This window comes from Notamacropus eugenii, chromosome 2, assembly GCF_028372415.1.
Source record: "Notamacropus eugenii isolate mMacEug1 chromosome 2, mMacEug1.pri_v2, whole genome shotgun sequence".
NCBI classification, from domain to species: domain Eukaryota; kingdom Metazoa; phylum Chordata; class Mammalia; order Diprotodontia; family Macropodidae; genus Notamacropus; species Notamacropus eugenii.
The window spans coordinates 99670346-99689868 of NC_092873.1; the positions used below are offsets into that span (position 1 = coordinate 99670346).

At 39.5% G+C, this 19523-nt stretch overlaps 1 protein-coding gene across 2 annotated transcripts in view; it reads right to left on the bottom strand.

Moving 5' to 3' along the window:
* Nucleotides 1–19523, bottom strand: part of LRFN2 (leucine rich repeat and fibronectin type III domain containing 2) — a 356672-nt gene that overhangs the window by 241992 nt on the left and 95157 nt on the right. The window lies entirely within an intron of this gene.

Below are 19523 nucleotides of genomic sequence, written 5' to 3' on the forward strand. Positions count from 1 at the left end.
CTGGCTACATGTGGGCTGCTGGTTGATTCTGCAGTGGCAAATTACAGTCTCCCAGGGCCCATGACAAATGCTGCCTAAACGGTTTGCTTTCTGTATGCAAATGAGGCAGCCAATTTAACCTTCATTTGTACATGATGGGTGTCTGAAGCGGATGGATTTGATTTGCGCGTGATCCGTAAGTGTCTAATTTATTAATCAATAAAATGTCATGTAAATGCTCCAGGATCCCCGTTTCCAGCCAGCCTCCATATATATGTAAATAATGCAATCTCTCAATCTACTTGTTATGTAAATGTTAATATAAAACTGACAGTAATATGAGTTTGCAGAACTTTACTGGCAGAGGGAGCTGAGATTTACACAGGCTGTACTCATCACCTTAGCTCCTTCCCTCCTGCTCTCACTCTCCCCACCCCAAATCCTTCCCCTTTTTCCTACCTTTCCAAACCTAATAGTCCTTCAAGGCCCAGCTCCTCTTACCTCCTCCATGAAGCCTTCCATGATGACCCTTAATTCATCCTGAGTTCATTCCCACTCCTTTGGCATTTATTGCCCATACTGTACAATGGACTGGGCATCTGGTAGTGCAGTATATAGAGGTCTGGACCTGCAGTCATAAAGAGTCATCTTCCTAAAGTTCAAATCTAGCCGCAGATACTTAATAGTTGTGTGATCCTGGGCAAGTCACTTAGTCCTGTTTGCCTCAGTTTCCTCATCTGAAAAATGAGCTGGAGAGTATCTTTGCCAAGAAAATCCCAGATGAGGTCACCAAGAGTTAGACATGACTGACATGACTGAACAAAACTACAATGGACACTTTGTCATATTACCATATATATACCATTATGTGGAATATTAATTTCCTCACATAATAATAATTATTTTCAATTATGCGCTGCCCCAGTCCCCCATCATGAGATGAAGTTGACCCTGGGCTCTCCAAGTCTTGCAGAAAGAATGGAAACTCTTATAGACTTTTCCACACCTGGAGGACAGGCCAAGTGGCACGCTGTGTGTCATCAGAGGCTTCACCTCTCTGTGACTTTTGGGCTGGGGTACATCGCACTACCCAAATGTTTCCAATATACTGAATTTAGCCTCAATTACAAAAAGCATAGGAGTTAACTATAAAGTACATACAAATGTAAAATTTTTTTATACCTCAGCTAAAATGAGGAATTTTTCTAACTGGAGTTTTGGAATGATTATGAATAGATTCGTAATTTTTTATCTAAAGCCACAGAGAAGAGAGCCATGTGAACTTTAGGTGTATAATATATCTCCTGAGGCTTCAAATGAGTTAATTGTTGTAACAGTGTGTTCCTGTACAATCATGTGATATGCAATCATCTTTTATTGTATTATGTTAAGAAAGTACTGATAAATGGAAATATGTATAGAACAGTTTTACGTATATATGTGTGTATACACACACACATATACCTATTTGTTTCTAATGATAGCCATTTCTAGAGTGGGGGGAGGAAAGAAAAAAAGAAATTTACATGATAACTTTACTACATTTTAAAAAGAAATAGCAAGTTGTACATAATAAATATGCGGTTTCATGTGCAATCATTTTTTTATTATACTATGTTATGGAAATGCTTGTCTTCTTTCATAAATTAAAAATCAGTTAATTAATTCAAAAAATAAAATATAATGTAACAGGGTATTCCAAATAGAATAACTCATCACCATAGCAAGAGTCACCATATAATGATTTTTGGCGGGTGGTTCAGTGAAAATACTGCCTCTGGAGTAAGATAATTGGGTTCAAACCCCACCTTTGATAAGAACTGTGTGACCTTAGGCAACTCTTTTAACCTCTCTGGGCTTCAGTTTCTTCTTTTGTAAAATGAGAGCATGTTGGAACAAACAGAGAGTCTCTCAGGTCCCTTCTGGCTATAGCTCTATCCTTCCATCATCCTATGAGGTGGAAAGATGCCAGTGTGTCTTAACACTTTGCACTATAAAATAATACATTTGGTTTTCCCAACAGCCCTGGAAAGCAGGTTCATCATCATAATGTTATTATCCCTATTTTATAGAACAAGAAACTGAATCCCAAGGGAATCAAATGACTTGGAAAAGGTCAAGCAGTGATTGGGTCACGGAGCCAGGACGAGTAAACAGTTCTAACTCTAAATCTAGCAGTCTTCTCCACTGTACTGCAGTGGTTTGCAGTTCCTTATGTCTATGTAACTAAATTATAAGCAACTTTAGGATAGGGAACATGTCTTCCACTTTATATTCCCCAAAGCACCTAAGAAAGAGGAGGAGTTCAATAAATACTTGTTGAAACACTGAACGTAATGTAATTCTAATGACGAAGCTCGGCCCCAGAGAAGAGAAAAATGCACATTTCTCCTTCAATATGCTGTCAGACTCAGTTGACATATTGTTTAGTTTTGCTGAATTGCTTTTCTCTCTTCCTCTCTTTTTAAAAAAATCCTGTTATAAGGGAGAAGAGGAATTGAAGGGGGAGAGATATATTTGGAAGTAAAGGAGATAGCAAGGAAAATATACCAATATCTTCTTCTTTTCAACAAATAGTGATTCATTTGCCCCTTCAGACCAGCTGTTAAGCACCAAAACACTGACTCAGTGGAGCAACATCCTCATCTCAAGTTTCACAGAATTACCAAAACACAGAATTTTGAGTGACCTGAGAAGTCATCTTGTCTAATTCATCCCAAGACAACCACTTCCATTGACTATGCTTGAGCCTTCTCTTGAAGACTTCCATTAATAGAAAACCCGCCCCTTTCTAAGACAGTCCATTCCACTTTGGGATGACTAATTATGAAGGTGGTTTATCTCACACTGGCTCAATATTTGCTTTGCAAACATTAACACACCATATAAACGTAAGTTTTTGCTGCTGTTGATTTTCTTATTCTTGTTCTATGTATTGCTACTGCTTCTTCTCTTTGGAAACCCCCTTCCCCCAAAAAACAACTTTAATCACTCTTCCTAGTCATAGTCTTTCCAGTACCCAAGGACAACTCTGATGTCTCTCCTAAGTCTTTACATCTTCAAACTAAACATCCCCTTCCTGATGTAATTGGTTCTCTTCTGGGAATAGGGGACAAATAGTATCAAATAATAAACATCCTCTGGTGGTATAGTGGATTTAGAGCACTGAGCCTGGAGTCAGGATCACCTGAGTTCCAAACCTGGTCTCATCCCATTTGCCTCAGTTTCCTCATCGTAAAATGAGCTGGAGAAAGAAATGCAAACTGCTACAGCATCTTTGCCAAGAAAACCCCATGTGAGGTCACAAGGAGTCAGATATGACTGAAACAACTGAGTAACAACAGAAATACCCTCAGTTTCTTCTGTGGGATGAACTTGGAATTTTCCATGATTCTGGTCAATTTTTAATGAGGCATCACTCATAACAAGTGAGACAAGTGGGGAGGTAGAACAAGGGAGGCCAACTACAGAGTTGACCAGGAGTCTGGACTTGATATATTCAAGGAAATATGAAATATTTCTGAAGAAATTCAAAGAAACAGTATATGACATTTTTTCTGGCTACAAGAAAAGACTAAAGAGGAATCTGTATAAGTCTACTCTCAGATATGTGTTGGAACCAGACCCAAATGGCTTTTGAGAGTTAACTGTTAAATTCTCACTGTGAGCATTTATACCTCAGAAACTGGCAAATTCTACAAATCAGGGCTTGATTTATGGTTTTGTTATTTTTCTAGACATGATAGAGTGATAGAGAAAATATTAAAAATGAAGATTAAACTCCTAAGTATGTCCTACCTGTGTGTTTGTTTGTCCTTCATTGTCAAAGAAGACCACGCCATCAGAGAAATAATGACATGACTTGCACTTGACTTTGTTTTGAGTGAGGGAGGGCTAACGTCCTACCTACATTTCTTTTACAGAGTCTCTTGTTAAACATTTACCAACACAACTTTGGTCTTAGGATAATATTAAAATTAGATTAAACTGTGGCAATGGTGTATCATTTATTTGGAATTATTTGGTAACTACTAAGAATAACTGAAAATGCACCACATTGTTCAATGTTCATTTAAAATATCCTATAAGATATGTCTGTATATATCTCTGTGTATAGCTATGATACTTACCTATCTATCTAATGGGATAATTCATAATTGTGACAAAGTTAGGGCTTCCTAAACAACTTGAATGAAATCTTGCTGTGTAACCTTGGGCACTTAATCTGTTTTCTTCATCTGCAAAATAAGAGGGTTGGATTAGCTTACCTGTGTGAGTATATAGGATCATAGATTTAAAACCACAAGGGATCTCAGATATTTAACACTGGTGGACTACATCAGGGCTTGGCTAAATCCAACCCAGTTTTGCATGGCCCTCAAATTAAACTATTTTTGTTTTACATTTTAAAATAAAATCAACTTCATTTATTTTAAAATTAAATCAACTTTATTTTAAAATCTAAAAGCCATTCTTAGCTCCTGAGCCACACAAAAGCTGGAGGCTTAGTTGAATTTGTACCATAGGCCTAGTTCGCTTTCTCTTGGACTAGATGATCTGTGATTTCATCAATATAAGTATTCCCTCCGACGATGCGGATGACACCTTCATCATGCCTATGTGCCTACAGTCCCTCCCATGGATTTGCCACAGGGAATTCACTGCACATCCCCTGAAAATATCCAGGGAGAATTCATTTACCCCTTATTCTTACCACATGACTAGCCCAACTTCCTTTTCAATCCCATGTTCCTTTGATAGCCTCCCTTCCACCATTTCCCCTCCATAATTCCTCTTCGTGGAATACATTGCCACCTGCTCATTCCTACCATGAGTTTTGACATTCATTGCCTTCTGAGTGAGGCTCAATTTCATTTCCTCAGAGATAATATTCTGTGACTTATAGTCATATAAGACCACCAAAAATAGTATTAAAAAGATGGGTGGTTATTCCATGGAGAAACTTAGGAAGATAAATTTTATATATATATATATATATAATATTACATATAATATAAATAAAATAAAAACTTTCTAGTTTCCCAAAGGCAATCCAACCAATTCTCCTCCTCCCATTGAATTAAGAGCCAATTTTCCATTTTAAGTGTTTGTCCAAGATCTTTCTCTCTGTCTCCCCCTCTCTCTGTTTCTTAGTGTCTGCCTATGTCTTTTTTCTGTGTCTCTGTGCCTGTCTCCTTCCATAGACAGAGAGAGAGAGAGAGAGATCTTTACATATCTATCTGGTTGTTCATGTAATCATCTATATATCATAGACAAGGACAGTATGTATATATATATACATATATAAATCTTTTCTTCCACTTGGTGTTTTCCTGTGTGGACAGTTGGTCCAAACTTTTCTTGAATCATTATGGATCTCATTTAGGAGTCTTTGTAATGTTTTGGGGTCATAAGAATGAAAAGTCCTAAAATAAAAGAACTATGTGCTTTTGCCTTTCTTTGTATTCTCAGTACTTAGCACAGTCTATGGTACTGAGTGCTTAATACCCACTTGTTGATTGTCTGATTGATTACTATAATCTTCACAAGGTCAACAACACACTGGAGAATCTAGAAGACCTTAGCATTTTTAAGGAATCCCTCTTCAATTTGGACTCTGCATTGGATGCTGTCCATGACAATAGTAAATACCTCTGGTGAGCATCTGTTTAGCTGTTATATGTCTCTCTTGATATTAATGACAAGAAGGTTGTTGAACAAGGAAGGTTATCTCTTACATCTTTCAAGGAATCTTGTACAATTTTGACATATGCCTGGGAGACACCTTGTTGGAGGACAACCTTGAAAGCAGCATACTAAATCAAATGCTTTTTATAGTCAACAAATGATAAACACAGGGGAGATTCTCTAAAACTTTGATTTAACTGTATAAGAGTAAAGCTGCAGTCTCCTATGGAACACCACGGGAAAAAAATTCCAAAAAATCAAAAACCCTAAACCTTAATCTCTTGAGTATGAAAAAAGCAAATCAAAAGTTATAAAGTGAATTGTTTTTTTAGTTTAGGTTAGGTTAGGTTAGTTTAATTTCGTTTTGTTTTGTTTTCCTTGAGGTCTGGCTATGGTAGGGCAGGCTTGCTGAGTGAGGTGGAAAACATTGGTGCGTCTCCAGCCCACCATTGTACAACTATGTAAACGTAGACCTAACAAGATGAGATAAACCTGATTCCACTTGTTTTTCCCGATGTTGGGAATGACTTTTTTTTTTTAGGTGGGGAGGAGAGAATCTGATCACTTGTCTGAAATGACTTCTCAGAGAAAAAGGAAATTATTCTTACCCATGAGAGGCAGCCATGATATAGCAGAAAGAACCCTAGGTTTGGAGTCAAAAAAGCTAATCTGAATTGTGGTTTTTCGCTCTCCTGTCTCTGAGAAATTGGACAAATCACTTTCTTTCTCTGCTTATTTGATAAATTAGGAAGTTGGACAAGATGAACCCTCTAGTTCTAAATCCCATGATGTCACATAGCATTGTATCACATTACGTCTGAAGTCAAGCTCATCATAGCACTGACCCCTTTTTTCTCTTCTTTGCTGAGGTGGAGGTCTATGGGTAGAGAATACTGCATATGCAATCAGATGATGTTCCTATATGAATTAGTTTTGCTGAATTGCCTTTTGCCTTTTTTCTCTTTCTTTTATTATTACAAAGAATAGCTCACAGGGTAGGGCTGGGAGGGGGACAGGAATACATTTGCAAATTAGGGTGAATTCATGATTTCATGAGCCCGTGACTAATGCTTACTTCAACTACAAATTCCAGGTTAATATCCAAATTACATTAAAGTGTGGTTGGCAATGGTTAAGAATAAATGAAACTGCACTGCACCATACTTCAGAGTTTATTCATTTATTTAAAGTCTTCTCTAAGTTAAGTAGGAGCAAATCTTACAAGAGTGCTCCTCAGAGATGAACAGAGGGAGTCTATCTCTGTAGAGCCATCCTTAAGGGGATGACCCTTTGTCTTGACTCCAGCTAATTTTGAGAAAGTTTTCCCTAAATGGTCAAGAGAACTGAGTTAAAATCCTGGTTCTGATGCTTACTAGATATGTGGCCTTGGGCAAGCCATTTTTCTCTGGACTTAGCTTCCATATTCATAAAGTAAAGGAGTTGGGATAGATGATCTCTAAGGCTCCATAAAGTACTAGATCTTATGATTCATCTGTGGTACTCTTCAAGCTCTAGCAAGCTATGAAACTAATCATTTCTTTCTTTTTTTTGTTTTTCCTATCTTTTCTGCTTTACTGGACAGCCTGCTGCATTTTTATGCATTTTCTGATAGAAGCTTGTGTGTGTGTGTGTGTGTGTGTGTGTGTGTGTGTCCAGTCTCTTCCATAAGACAGGAAGCCCCCCAAGGGTGTAAAATATTTCTCTGTCAGTCAGCATTTGCTCAAAGAATGTAAGCTCATTATCATATTTGCTTGAAACAAACAAAATTAGACAGATAAGTCATTTGCCAAGCAAGCGATTCGACTTGAAGCCGAAAAAAAGAGGTTTCAGATTATCTGTGGTTCTCGGCCACCTGTTCACTGAATGATCATGAAAGATAATGCCATACATTTCTTTTATTTTTCAAAGTATTTCACATTCAGTATCTTAAGAAAAGGCAGCTCACATTAGTGTGAATTTGTCCAATATTCTGGAAAGCAATTTAGAATTGTGCTGTTAAAAAAGGTGGCTAATATGGCCATAACTAGAGATCTCGCTGCTCAGCAAATACTTCAATGAGGTCAAAGACAGAAATAAAACTCCCATACATACCAAAGTATTCACGGGAATATTTTTGTGGTAGCAAAGAATAGGAAACAAAGGATGTCTATAGACTGGGGAATCGAAAACAAGTCATAATCTGTTGATGCTGTGGAATATTACTGTGCCATAAGAAATGGTAAATATGAAGAATTCAGAGAAGTATGGAAGGACATATATGAAGAGATACAGAGGAAATAAGCAAAGGCAGAAAGACAACATACTAATGAATGTAGCAATGTAAGTGAAAAGGACAAAACAAGAAAATTAAAACCTGTGTCATTATGAAGATGAAACTTGGCCCTGGAAAAGAATTGAGGAAAAGTATATCTGTCTTTTCTTTGCTGAGATGGGGGACTTATAGGTAGGGAATACAGCACATCTGGTCAGATAATATTCTTTATTAATTAGTTTTGCTGAATGGCCTCTTTTTTTAAAAAAAAAAATTTATTGCAAGAAAGAGCTCACCAAGTATGGGTAAAAGAGGTAGGATTATATTTGGAAACTGAGGTGCCATCAAGCCAAAAAAATCTCAATTTTTTTTAAACACCTAAAGTTTATGCAGCACTTGACAAAGCACTTGCCCCAAAATACTAATAGTATCATTGCCCACCCACCCCTATATTACACCAGAATAAAATGAGGTACAAATAAGTGACCTGACTTGTCCAAAGTCATTCCATAGTATGTACTGAAACTAGGACTTTTTATACTTATATTTTATATTGACTTTTATGTAATTCATTTATATAAATTAAATATAAATTTGTATTTATATTGAGACTATCTGTAGATTCTCTTGAAATTTTCATTCCTCTTTCCCTATGAACTAGGATCTGTTAAACTCCATTTGGTTAGTATGTTACCTAACATTCTCATTTTCAAGACAGGTAAAATGAAGGTACAAGATAGTCACATGCTCACTGAAGGATGCAGAGTTGGGAAAACAGTTCAGATCCAGGGACTTCTCTCTTCTCAAGTTGATATCTGCCCTGTAGAGTCTGGTATCAGACTTCTTGAGTTTTGGATTTGAACTGTGGACCAGGCTGAGTTTAAGGATTCCATTTGGGGAAGGGGAAAGAGTCTCTACTTTTTTCATCTGGTTCTATGGTGCAGCTAAGCAGTTGTTGGTCACCAGGAAAATGTATGGGGGTAAGGAGAAAACAAGCATTTATTAAATACCAACTGTGTGTGAGGTACTTTGCTAAGTGTTTTGCAAATATTATCTCATTTAATCACAATCCTGAGAGGTAGGTATTATTATTATCCCCATTTTAAAGTTGAGGAAATTGAGACAGAGATTAAATGGCTTGCCCAGGGTCACACAGCTAACTAGTGTCAGGTCATATTTGAGCCTAGGTCTTCCTGACTTCACATCTAGCACTCTGTCCACTGGAACCTAGCTACCTGTAGGCATGGAAGCCTAGATGGGAAAAAAAGAAACAGTAAAAGCCATGAAGATGATGATGATAATGAAAAACAATGCTAAGACAAGACTATATTTTAAACCCTTTAGTGGAGAAAACTCAAAACATAGATCACTAGAAGAAAGTGGCCAGGACTATCAGTCAAAAGATATGACACATAGTCTTAGCTTGGCCCTTAATTAGCTAAAGGACCTTAAACAAACTATGCATTTTCTTTTGACTTCAGTTTCCTTATCTGCAAAATGAGAAGGTTGGACTATATTTGGGATTTTTAATCTGGGGTCTGTGAACTTTAAGAAAAAAATCTGATACCTGTATTCCAATATAATTTCTTTCTCTTGCGATTATATATTTTATCTTATGTAAAATAAAAATAAATCTTGTTTTCATTTAAAAACCTGATTCTGAGAAAGGACCCATAGGCTTCACTAGCCAAGCAAAGGGGACCCTAAAAAAGGTGAAAATCTCCTGAAGTAGAGAATCTCTAAGGTGCGTTCCAGTTTTCACATTACAAAATGACATGATTTTAGAGAAAAAGAGGGAAGAGGAGAAAGAACACTGGCTGATAGTCAGAAACCCTGGGTCTTCGTCAATATTCTTCCACTAATGTGTTATGATATCTTAGGCAAGTTCGTTTCCCTCTATGTGCCCAGTTTTCTTCACCTATAAAAGAAGGATCTTAGACTAGGTAGACTTTAAAGTAGGTCCCTTCCTGCTCTGATGCTCCACGTTCTATGATTTTTTTGTGTATTTCACAGCCCACAATACACTGCTTCTCTTCACCCAAATGGACATTAAAATCATTGACAATGTTATCTTAATTCCTGGCCTAACCCTGCCCATGGGCTGGTGGGTACTAGGATATTATTGGCTGACTTTTCTTGAGAAGAATCAGGAAGATTGAGAGAAAGAAGGAGAGAAAAGAAGGCAGTGGACTATAGCTTTTCCACTCTTGCCATCAACATAAGACTACCTTATCAACACCCTGTGCCAAGGCAGAGCCAAGAAACATCCAAGTCAGCACCAGAGCACTATAGTTCAGTGAAAGGAGCCCTGGTATAAGCCAGGATTCTATTTCTAGCTCAAGAATTGATTTGCCACATGACCTTGGGAGAGTCACTTCATGGATGAATCTGCGCCTCACTTTCTCTCCCCATTTGTTAAACAGGATGACAACAATATCTGTACGTCAGATAGCCATTACAAGAATCAAGTGAGAAAATAGATTTGACACTGCTTGGAAAAGGATAATTTGTTCTATAAATAGAGGTATTATTGTTACTATAATGGCCTGGAGAGTGAGGGGACTGGAGATCGTGACATGAGGACCAATCAACAGGACTGGGATTGCTTTGCCAGAAAAAAACAAAAAGATTTAGGATGGACACAATAGGTGGTGTTAGGAAAACCTTAGTTAAAAAGACCTGAGTTCAAATTCAACCTCAGACAATAGCTGTATGCCCTTGGACAAGTTACTTAACCTCTGTTTGCCTCAACTTTCTCATCTGTTAAATGAGGCTAATAATAGCACCTATCTCCAAAGGTCACTTAATATAATGATATAATATTTGAATGATATAATATTTGAAAAATGCTTACCAGTTCCTGGCACATAGTAGGTGCTATGCTAGCTCTATATATGATTATGATCAGAATTATTCTCCTTGACTCTAGTGAGCAGAACTAGGAGCTATGAGTATAACTTGCAGAGAGGAATATTTCAGTTCAATATAAAGACAAACTTCTTTAAAACAAAAACTGTCCAAAAATATAATAGGCTGCCTTGGGAAAGAGTGAGTTCCCTCTCACCAGAAGTCTTCAATCAGAAAGTCAGAGACTACTAGGCAATGCTGCAGAGACAATTGTAGCTTAGATGGGATTTACATAAGTCTGCTGCCTTTACAATGGAAGTCTCTCCTATTCTCTGTTATATAGGCAAAGGATGAGCAAGGCAGTTTTCAGTGGAAGAATTCCAAGCTATTAATACCCTAAGTTACTAATAATTAGAGCAATACAAATTACAGAAACTCTGAAACAACTTCATACCCAACATATTTGCAAAATTGACAAAAAATAAAAACCACAAATGTAGGAGAGGTTGGGAGGAAAACTGGAAGATTGATACATTGGGTAGAGCCATGAATTGGTCCAGTTCTTCTGGAAAGCAATTTGGAGCTATGGCCTCAAGTTACTAAAGTGTACATTAGATCCAGTAATATCAATAAGAAGTCCACATCTTAAAGAGATCCAAGAAAGCAGGAAAAGACTCACATGTACAAAAATGTATATAGTAGCTCTTTAAATAGGGACAAGAAACTAGAAAAATAAGGAATTATCCATCAATTAGGGTAAAGGCTGAAGAAATTATAGTAACAAATGTAATGGAATACTATTGGGTCCTAAGAAATAACTCGAAAAGGACGATTTGAGAGAAACCTAGAAAGGCTTTCACGAACTGATGCAGGATGAAGTGAGCAGAGGATCATTTACACAATAACACCAATATCATAAATACTAATAACTCTGAAAGATTTAAAAATGATGATCAATATCATAACTAACTATTATTCTAGAGGATCAATGAAGTGGTATGTTGAGAGAGAGGTGATTCCCTTAGGGTGCACGCACACACACACACACACACACACACACACACACACATATATATACATATATACATACATGGAAGGAGAAGGAAAAGGAGAGGGAGAGGGAGAGGGAAAGAGGGCATGGCCAGTGTACAAATTTGGGGCAGTTAGGTGATGCAGTGGGCTGGGCCTGGAATCCATAAGACTCATCTTCCTGAGTTCAAGGCTCGTCTCTGACACTTTCTAGCTGTGTGACCCTGGACAAGTCACCTAATCCTGTTTACCTCAGTTTCCTCATCTGTCTCATGAACTGGAGAAGGAAATGGCAAACCACTCTAGCATCTTTGCCAAGAAAACTCCCAATGAGGTCACAAAGAGTTAGCCACTACTGAAAACAACTGAACAACAACAACACAGAAATTTGTTTTGCTTGACTATACATATTTGTTACAAGGATTTTTTTTTTTTTTGTGTGTGTGTAGGTTGAAGAGAGAAAATAGACAAAAATTAGATAAAAAATGAAAAAAGAATATAAGCTGCTTGAGTACAGAGGCTGTTATTTTTGTTTTTCTATTTCTGGCACTTAGCATATATGATAGACACAATATTATTAGACATATTTTAGACACAATAAAATGTTGTTGATGGATAGCCTGAAGTCTCTTTCAATTTTGAAATTCTCTTAATTGGAACCTCTCATCCCAGACCCCGGCTACTAGTGAGAAGGAGCAGAATAGTTGGGGCCAGGGTATTCCTTTGGGGGGCTGTCTATTGCGTATTTACAGATGAACCAGGAACGCTTGTTGATGAGAAGCCTTCCCTTCAGCAGCTAGTGATACGTTAGCACTACACATAGGCCTCCCCTCCCACAGTTCTACTTCTCCTTATCAGGACAGCAGGGTTCTGTGAAAGGCCCCTGCCTTTTATTGTGTTGTTTGCCAGCCCAGCCTGGGGATAGGTTTATAAATTATTCTCCAAACAAGAGGAAAGCTGAAGGTGGAAGGACTATGTGGGGCAGGGGTGGGGGGAAGGAGATGGAGATAGGAGACCATAGCCTAGGACATCTCTGATTAGGCATCTATGTTGTTATTATTATCCTCCTTTTAATGTCATCTTTTGATTGCTGGTGGGCATGAATAACCAAGGTCTGTACAACCCATGTCTGACGTGCACAGTGCTGGAAAGAAAATAATTCGATTAAAGAAAAGAGACAAAAAAGCAAGGAAAGGAGAAGAGCTTGACCTGGATTTGCAGCTGGCTCAGCAGGGAAGAAACAGATGGGTTTGGCCCTAAGTTGGGGATGTTACAGAAGATGCTGTGTGAGCCCAGGATGGAGGAGTCAGGTGAGAAGACAGAAAGAAAAGTGTTTCAGTTCTGTTGCCTAACAGAAATGTGACCAGTCATCTGAGCGATCCCCAAAAGGCTGGAAAAGGACACAGGCCCACCACCCAGTGACTGGCATGGGCTAAATTCTTGTATTCAGAATCAAGTCAACAAGCACTTATTAAGATCCCACTACATTTCTACATTAATGATACATTAAGATATATAAGAAAAAATGAAGATACTGGCAAAGAAAAAAAATTAAGGGGGAATCAATCTTGAAGGTGAGATTTTAGCTGAGATATGAAGGATGGAAGGAAAACTAGGAGGTAGAAAAAAGAGAATTCCATAGTGGTGATGGGGTGGGGGACACAGCCAGTGGTAATGCACAGTTGGGAGATGAAGTTTTTTGTAGAAAGAACAGTAAGGAGGTCAGTTTTCCTGGATTGTAAAATACATGGAAGAAGACGAGAAAGGTAGGAAAAGTATAGGTTATAAAGGGTATTAAAAGTCAAACAGAGAATTTTACTCGTGGTCCTAGAGGCAGTCACTGGAGTTTATTGAATAACAGAGAGATAAGATCGGACCTGCATGTCAGACAGATAATATTGACAGATGATCAGAGGATGGATTGGAGTGAGAAGAAACCAACTATCAGGTCATTTCAGTAATCCAGATGTGGTAGTGTCAGAGGAGAGGAGAATATACAGGACAGATGTTATTGGAGAAAGGACTCTGAGAAGAGGGGCTATAGAAGAAAATACCTCCACTGTCCCAGTCCTGGGGAAATGGAACTTCTATTCTTATGGAGAGATACAGTCCTGTCCTTGCAGAGGGTCAGGTCTTACAACGGAGACAGAACAGAGATTTATATAGAAACTAGAGCATCTGAGGCAACTTCATTTGAAGCAGTAGGGCAGATAAAGAGAGATCGAAGATCTTGGGACACAAAGTTCCATTTTAGGGGGAAAAAAACTCCCCAACAACACCCTGAGGTGGGAGATGGACCCAGGATGCCCCCAGGCCCTTTGATCAGAGCCCCTGGGGTACCGATGCTGAGGAGGACACTAAGGGAGGGGAGTAGAGAAGGCAGAGATTCAGGAAAGATCACCTATGCACACTGACATCACAGATGTCCTCTGTTCAAAGGTATAAAGAGGGTACTCCATGCCCATAGGCATGAATTAGAGCAAAGAAGATGACTTTTCCCAGTCTAATGCAGTTATCATAGGAGGAGAGATGACCTACCCATCAGAGAGTCTGACCCCCTAAACTATAAGAGGTAGACATTGTTAGGGAGAGGGTGTCAGTAGGGGAAAGCAGGCTACAGGAAAGGAATACTAAGCCCAGGGCCAGGCAAGAGAGCAACAGTGGTATGGACCACTATGGAGAAGTGTGAACCATCCCCTATTAATATTCTGGGAAAAGCCTAGCTACCCAAATCTAGTTTTGGCTCCGGGACAATTGAAAATACAAAAAATACCTCCTTCTGTGGGGCAAAAGAGCCTGCCTCAACAGATGGTAGGAATCTTAAGGGAACTCTGAATTGATGGTAGATATAAGGTAAAGCTAAAAAGAAAATGTAGACCTCTTTGCTAGCCAGGGGAAGAAGAATTTAGACTGATAAGAATTTGGGAATAATCCATAAGTGGAGGATCTCTAAATCTGCCTTAATCTAGACAAAATTGGACTCTGTAACGACCTCTTACACCTGTTATTTACGGGCCAAATAGAGGAAGAGAATGATGATTATAATAGTAATCGATATTTTTACACAGAGTTTTAAAGCTTGCAAATGGTCTTACATACATCATTTCAGTGACTCAGTAAACAGGGTTCTGGACCTGGAATTAGGAGGGAGCAGTGAGGGGGTCAGTCATTTTGAGTCATGTCTGACTCTTTGCAACCTTATTTGGGGTTCTTTTGGCAAAGATGCCGGAATGATTTGCCATTTCCTTCTCCAGCTCATTTTACAGTTGAGGAAACTGAGGCAAACAGGGTTAAGTGACTTACCCAGGGTCACACAGCTAGTAAATGTCTGAGGTCAGATTAGAACTCACAAAGATGAGTTTTCCTGATTCTAGGTCCAGTACTCTGTCCATTGTACCACCCAGCTGCCCACTGAAGTCAGGAAGACCAGCATTCCAATCTGACTTCACATACTTACCAGCTGTATGATTTTGGGCATGTCACTTAACCTCTGTCTCTCTGTTTTCTTATCTTTAATATGGCAATGGTAATAGCACCTGCATCCTAACATAGTATTCGTGAAATCCTTTGCAAAACTGAAAGTGCTATATAAATGCCAGTGATAACTATCGCTGTTCTCTCATTTGATCTTCACAACATTTTGAAATGGTTGCTATAATTATTTCCATTTTACAGATGAGGAACTTGAAGCTCAGAGATGGAGTCTCCATGAGATTAGATTCCTCCTTTAGCATTATGCCATGGTAGGGGCAGTCTTGTTTTTTGGAGGCTCTCCAAGCTCTCAAGCCTGGAGTAAGTAGTTACCATGCCTTGAAGAAGACTGACCCAAAGGTGTGATGATACTCAGGAAAGACTGATGGTGAGAAGATACGAGATGGAAGGGGGCAGCTGCGTTCCTGATACTGTGCCCTGCCCCAAATCTGTCCCTGAGGACTTGGGGAAAGCAAGAACGAGGGAAGAATAGGAAGGAATAGTTGGAAGAGTTTTGTTTTGTTTTTTTTAAACCAGAGATAGGATGAAGACATGGTAACAGAGCTGGAAGTTTTTGCTTATCAGTCAACATAAAACTGAACTAACTGCCTTGACTGTGAATACTGGACATTTATGTATTATATATAATTCCTTGGGCTATTATGTATCTTGTCTGCTATATATGTCCTGATTCCATTTAAAAAACATTTTCCTTACTGTACTATGGTATTACTATTCCAGTTTTAAAGATGAGGAAACAGAGGCTTACATAGTTAGCGGTATTCCTACTGGAGGTAGTGGAGAAAGTTCTATACTGGGAGTCAAAAAGACTTGGATTTGAATTTTGGCTTACATGCCTCACTCAGCCTCACTTTTGTCACCTATAAAATGGAGATGATAATAATACCTATCGCACAGGGTTATTTTCAAGGATTAAATGAGATAAAATGTGTGAAGCACTTCGAAAATTTAAAAGTGCTGTATAAATGTCAGTAGCTGTTGTTATGATTACCAAATGTCAGAGCCAGAATTAGAACCCAGTTCTAACTGACTCTAAATCCAATGGCTCTTTGTAATACATCATGAAGTCGACCTCAGGACTCTACTATCTGCAAAGGGGGTCATTTGTGAGGTGGGGACTTGGTGGAGGGAGAGAAGAAATGATGTCTTTAGTCTTTAACAGTCTTGCAGTCAGGTTCAGGCTCAGAGAACAAGCAGGTTCTCCTCCAGCACATCTTAGTCCACGCCAATTCCTCCCACTCTCTCTGCCACTCCTGGCTACCTCCTACCTGAATCTCCCTCCTTCTTTCCCTCCCTGGCAACTCATACCTTTGGAGCGCCTCCAAAAAGAAAGACTGCCCCTACCATGGCGAAGGAAATTATCATAAACACAATGGGTGCAATTAGATACAGAGATGCAGCCATTTATGAATAAAAATCTTCACATCTGGTTGTCCTCTTATCCCTCCCCTTCTAGAAATACACAACCTCCCATCCCATCCCCCAACAGCATCACTGTTCACTCCATCCTCCCTACATCCTCCCAACATTCAACCTCCCACCCCATCTTCTCAGCAGACAACATCCCCCTCTGTCCCTGCTACACAAAATCGCAAGCCTTTCAAAATAAGACCCTGACTGATATATCCCATTTCATCTCTTTTCCACATGAAACCCATTGCTCCATTCACACATGACCTCCCATGCCATCACCCAGTGCATGGTGGCTGGCTCCATTCTCTAACCCATCACTGCTCAACTCGTGCTTTCAGAAACAAAATTTCTCACCCCATTCTTAACCAGATAATTTCTCACTTCGTCTTCCTACACATTACACCTCATCTCATCCCCCATCATTCTCTCACTCCATTCACATACACCCATTATACAACCTTCCACCTTGAACATCCCCCAACACACACACACATATGCAATTCCCTATTCCATTCTCCTGACACATCTCTTCTTGAGTAGTCTGACTCCCCTCCCTTTTTCCCTTTCTCCCTCCCCCTAGGCCTGACCTCAGGAGAAAGATAAACAGCTGTTCACCATGGATATCCCAGGTCTTCTAAGACACAACTATTAAGTTGAGCTGCTGGCCTTGTCTTCTCCAGGGACATTGACCCCCATCCTGTAAACACAGCCTCAGAGGAGCCATTTCCCCAAACTCATCATATTGATGTCTTCTCTCTGACAGTCACTGACAGGTACTAGCTGTAACATGATACTAGTTGCTTGGGGGAGCAGAGAGGAGAAACAAGGAGAAACAAAATCCTATTGTGATGGGAGCAAACACAGTCCCTGATCCTAGGGAGTACCCAGAGGGATAGAGGTAGAGACAGCTCCAACCAGAGCCACTTGTTAAATTTTCAACGTGAACATTTATACCCTAGAAATTGACAAATGGTATAGTTCAGGGCTTGATTTATTATTCTGTTGAGCATCTAGATTTAAGAAAGTGATAGAGGAAATGTCAATAGTACAGCTTTAACTTAAACAAATGTTATGTACACATTTTTTTTTTCTCAGAGAGCCAGTTGTTAAACATTTACCAGCACACCCCTGGATATGATCTGTCAATGACAGATAACATTCCCTACCTGAGAGAAGCCTCTGGTCTGATGGTGAACACACAGACCCTTCTCTCAAAGAGCTCACTGACTAATGATGAAGGCAGGAGACAGAAATAAGCAACCATCATGGATGTTTTCTGCATCCCCTCTAGCTACAGAATCCCTAACCACTCTGAAAAATGGCAACTGATAACATAAAACTGGGGTTAGAAGATCTGGATCCCAGTTCAGATTATGCCATCTGGCACATTTTGTGGCTCTGGACAAGTCACTTATGCTGACCTGTTCCATTCCTCAGTTTCCCCATCTGTGAAATGGAAAGAATAATTCTCTGTTCTTCTTATCATCTAGAGTATATTGGAAGGATTAGCATAATTTATATTGTAGGACTTTGAAAATCTAAAGATGCTCAGAGTTATTATTTTTTTACATGAATGAAAAATCATTTAAGTAGTTACTGTGTGCAAAAAAAGTACTGTGCTAATCACTGAGACAGAAAAACAAAACAGTTCCTGCTCCCAAAGAACTCACATTCCTGTTCAAACTTTTGAGTTCCTAATTCTATCCCTCCTCTCCTCCCTCCTTGAGACAGTAAACAATCAGATATAAATTATACATGTGATTCTCAGAATTAGGAAGAAGGCAGTGGGGTGTGATGGTGGAGTGGGGTGAGCAGTGAACAGTTACCCAAAAGCTGAAGGGTCTTGAGTTAAAGTCCCTTACTATGTGTTCATTGTTAATAATATTCTTCACTTACTATGTGTGTGACTTTGGGTAAGTCACTTTCTCTTCTAGGTTCAGCTCTTTCCCTGTAAAAAGCAGAGTTGAGCTGCATTGTCCCTAAGGTCCTTCCAGGTCTGCTATTTTAGGATTCTACAGTACACAATCTCCCTCCCACCAAAGCTTACTGCACCAAGCCTTCCTCTCCAATCCCCAGCCTCAGCCTTACCTCTTATTCTCTCCCATTATCTCTTTCCCAGCAAAGGGTGGGATTAGGGAGCCAGCCTGAAGCATGCTTAGGCAGCCTCCACCCCAGATGGCTTATCAAGGGAGGAGTTGAGAAATGGAAGCTTTGGGGGTTTACATGTTTTTCTTTGTAAATCTGATGCACCAAGGGGAAGGAGCTCCGCCCCCCAGGAGAGCAGGGAAGGAGAATGTTGCCCTCAGGGGCTGCCAGATGCCTATGGAGCCTCTGCATTGTAGAAACCATAAAGCATAATGGTATTTTCATTATGAAAGGGAAATGGAGAGAGATACTGAACCTCTCACAAAGCATATCTTTTTACCTTCTCACTTCTAGGGGTACCTCTTTCTAGCCCTCCCCACCCCCACAGTCAGTAATAAATGCTGACTGGATAACAGGACAGGGAAGCCACCCTGAGGAAGACATAGGAGCCAGCATGCTCCAGGCAAGTTAAAACTACCACCATCACCTTGACCACTATCTCACCTCAGACCCTTTATGGAGACAGCCCAGAATCCTGAACCCAAGAACCTTGGGAATAGCAGGGCCCCTTCCTTAAACCACTGGACGTTTTTTCAGCCCAGCCCTCTCAGCCAATATGCAGGGGAGACATCATTGTGGAGAAGGGGTTTACCTTCTTCATCACCACCAGCAGGCAAAGACAAGAGTCCTGGGAGCAGCTGCACTGTGCCATACCCCCACACCCCACAGTGCCATTCTC